The sequence below is a fragment of the Pan troglodytes genome, chromosome 19, assembly GCF_028858775.2.
Source record: "Pan troglodytes isolate AG18354 chromosome 19, NHGRI_mPanTro3-v2.0_pri, whole genome shotgun sequence".
Classification (NCBI taxonomy): domain Eukaryota; kingdom Metazoa; phylum Chordata; class Mammalia; order Primates; family Hominidae; genus Pan; species Pan troglodytes.
This window is the reverse complement of record NC_072417.2, coordinates 50425274-50429270: the sequence shown is the minus strand read 5'-3', so window position 1 is coordinate 50429270 and position 3997 is coordinate 50425274. Positions and strand designations below refer to the sequence as shown.

Below are 3997 nucleotides of genomic sequence, written 5' to 3'. Positions count from 1 at the left end.
CCAAGCCCAAAGGAGGTGCCATTAGTCTCTTGGGGAGCTCTAAGGGTCTGAGTCTCTAGAGCACATGCAGGGGTCCCCTATGCGTGTGAGAAAAGGCTTTGGGTCCCTAGGGAGGAGACCAGGCATGGGACAACCTGTCCTTCCCACCTTTCTTCCCCTCCCTTCCCTATTCCCAGTGCTATATCATGAACATTTGCAAACATGAGAAAAGCTGAAAGGATAATACAGAGAACACCTTTGCAGCCAACACCTACAACTGTACCGTCTGCCCCTGCCCCTCTACCCCTTCATCTGTCCATCAAATTTTTGATGTATTGCAAAATAAGTTGCAAATGGACACCGCACCCCCGAGACAGGCTAGCATGCACGTCACTCACTGGAGTTCAGTATTTGTTAACTGTTTTTTTTTTAGGGTGAAATTTATACATAATGAAATGGACAAATTTTAAGGGTAGCAATCAATGCATCTTGACAAATGCACACACATGTGAGGCTCAAGCTCTTCGAGACAGAGGGTGTCACCGTTGCCTGGAAAGTTCACCCTTGCTCCTTCCAGTCCCTAGAAACAGCTGCTGTCTTTTTTTTCCAACATCGCTTGGCTTTGCCTGTTCTAGACATTCATGTAAATAGAGCCATACAGTATGTTTTTTTGTTTTTGTTTTTGGCGGGGGAGGGGGGCGTGGTTTCTTTTGCTAAGCATGTTTATTTTGAGATTCATCCATGTTTTCTTGTGTATTGGTAGTCCATTCCTTTTTATTGCAAAGTAGTAAGCCACTGCATGAATAGAGCCTGCTCATTTACCCGTGGATCTGTTGACCCTTTGAGTTGTTCCCAGTTCGAGGCTGTTATGAATAAAACTGTTGTGAACATTTGTGTGTGAGTCTTTGTGTGGACATGTTTGCATTTCTCTTGCATAAATGCCTAGAAGTAGAATTACTGGTCTTCCTCCTTTTATGGGATTAAAAAAGAAAAAGAAAGAATGAAAGAGAGACACAGAGACAGAAAGAAAAGAGAGAAGAAGAAAGTAAAGGAAAAGCAAAAAGCATAGGTAACCAGATTGCAGAAACTTTGAACAATAACCATCATCGCTCCAAAGAAACTGCCACCCCAGGAGTTCTCGACAGGCTATGGAGGAAGGCTTGGCATTGAGACAGACTTAGTGCAAATCTTGCTTTGCCACTTGTAAACTGTGTGACCCTAGGGAAGTTTCTTAACCTCTCTGAGCTTTAGTTCTTCCTCTGTAAACTGAGAACAATGAGATCAGCCAGTTTACAGTTGTTAGGGGGAATTCCCCAAGAGGAAGGCTGTAGAAGCCCTGGCCAGAACTTGGTCTGCAGTGGATCATGGCTAACATGAGCCCCTCTCCCTACCTATTTGTCTTGCAAGGTCCAAGGTCTGATGTCGTCTCAGTGAAGCTTTTCCTGAAAATCTAGTTAAAAATGAAAAGTGCCAACACTCACAGGAGACTTTCCATGAACCGGCATGTCTCTGAGTGCTCTGCAAGTATTAGCTCATTTAATTCTTTCAGCAAGCCCCCAAAATAGCTTTATTATCATCATATCTATTTTGTAGGCACAGAGAGATTCAATGATTTGCCTAAAGTCACACAGCAAGTTAAGTGATGAAGCTTGGTATGGCTGATCTCTGTGGATTTGCCTTTCCTGGACTTTTTTTTTTTTTTCTTTTTTTGAGACAGAGTCTTGCTCTGTTGCCCAGGCTGGAGTGCAGCAGCTCGATCTTGGCTCACTGCAGCATCTGCCTCCAAGGTTCAAGCAATTCTCATGCCTCAGCCTCCCAAGTAGCTGGGATTACAGGCACACACCATCATGCCTGGCTAATTTTGGTATTTTTAGTAGAGACAGGGTTTCACCATGTTACAGGCCAGGCTGGTCTCAAACTCCTGACCTCAAGTGATCCACCCGCCTCAGCCTCCCAAAGTGCTGGCATTACACGTGTGAGCCACCGTGCCCGGCCCCTTTTCCTGGACATTTTCTATCAATGGAATCTACCGACTTTTTTCACCATGCATTGTGTTTCCCAGATCCATCCATATGGTGCCCATGTTGTAGCATGTACCAGAACTTCCTTTTTTTGATTAATTAATGTTCCGTTGCCTAGATACACACCATTGTGTTTATCCCTTCGTCTTTTGATGGACATTGGGTTATTTCCACCTTTTAGTGAATGTGATTAATGCTGCTATGGACATCTGTGTGCAAGTTTTGGTTTGAATACCTGTCTTTAATTCTTCTGGGCATGTACTCAGAAGTAGGGTTGTTGGGCTAGACGGAAAGCTGTATGTAACCTCTTTTTTTTTTTTTTTTTTTTTTATTCCAAGTCCCCAGGAGGGCTTTATTTTTTCTTTTCAACATCCTGTTCTGCGGCTTCCTTGGCTCTTTTTGCCCGTATGCCGAAGAGCCAGGCGTTGGCACGGGCCATACGGAGACTAGCGAAGGCTTTGAAATTCTTCTCTTCCTCAGTGATCACTCGAGCTTTCTCCTTCTTATAGACATTCCGGATGGGCATGACCGGTCCGGTCAGCTGGGTGGCCAGTTTCAGTTTTCAGCAGAACTGTCTCCCTTCTTGGGGGCCGAGGGCTTCCTGGGGAAGAGGATGAGTTTGGAGCGGTACTCCTTCAGCCGCTGCACGTCGGCCTGCAGGGACTCCGTGGACTTGTTCCGCCTCCTAGGATCCACAGAAATGCCGATGGTCCGGGCCACCTTCTTGTGAATGCCGGCCACCCTGAGCTCCTCCAGGCTGAAGCCGCGGCCGGCGCGCTCCTTCGTGTGGTACCGAACCGTGGGGGAGCGCACGATGGGCCGGATGGGCCCCGACGCGGGGCGCGGGGCGATGCGGCGCGCCTTGGCTTGCCGGGCCTTACGTCTGCGGATCTTCCGGGCCGGCTGGTTGAACCACGTGGCCACGCGCCGCTGCCAGTCCTTGTGGAAGTGGGGCTTCAAGACCATGCCATTCCGGCTGGGCGCCATGGCTGCCTACGGCCCTGCGGCTCCTGCGCAGGAAAACAGCCGAGCGGAAAGGCCTGTAACCTCTTGAGGAGCTGCCAAACTGTGGGTTGTTTTCGAGCACTCTTGGGGTTGTAGCTGAAGACATGGATGATTGAGTGGAAGATGGTTTTGCAACGCCCGTGGGTGTCTTAGAGAAACTAGAACAAGATAAAACCAGCGTCACTAAACTTTCACAGTCGCTCCCCTGCCAAGCCAAGCCTCCCTCCCACACCTGGTCATCTTCTTGGGGCTACCTGGGCTCGTTACTGAGCTTCCTTCTCCTTCATCCCTGACCTCCTGGGGCACCTTCCTCCAGCAGGGCAGTCCTCTGAGGTTGACCCTGCACGGTCCCTTCTGGGGACCGGGTTCCAGCACTCCTCCTGGCTGAATCCCACATGCAGCCAGGCTAGAGGGCTTTGCAAGTGGCAGGGGAACACCTCGATGCCCAGTTCTCGGGACCCTGCCTTACCTCCCATGCTAAGGGCATCAGGAGCCCGGGCAGCATCCATACCCCACCTCACCTCCCTCCCATGGTCCATGGGGTCACCAGGAAGGCCAGGCCTGGGAGCACCAGTGGGGAGGCACCCCTCGCAGTGAACCTGAAAGTTTATTATCCAGTCCACACACACCCAACCTTTGCTGTGGGCAAGGTACTGTTCACAGGCTGGGGACACAGTACTTGTCCTCATTGAGAAGGTCCCCAAGGCCCAGCTACATAATTTCCAGGGCCTGGTGCAGAATGACACTGTAGGGCCCCTTGTTCAAAAATGTAAAAGATTTTGAAGGTAGGGATAGCAGGGGTCCTTCCACCTGCACAGGTCCCAGCCCACGAAGCTGTGTGTGGGCACATTCTAGAACAGCACTAATGCCCTGTACATGGGGAGTGGGTCATTAGGCCTGAGCCACCCATGGGCCCTGGGTGAACTCAGGTGCAAGAAGTGACTTTGGAAAACATCCGTCCATTTCCCACTTTAGCACTGGAAACACCAGTG

At 49.9% G+C, this 3997-nt stretch overlaps 1 pseudogene; it reads right to left on the bottom strand.

The window, feature by feature from the left end:
• Window positions 1-2308: 2308 nt before the first annotated feature.
• LOC744101 (large ribosomal subunit protein eL13-like) lies at window positions 2309-3037 on the bottom strand (annotated as a pseudogene).
• Between the last annotated feature and the right edge of the window lie 960 nt (window positions 3038-3997).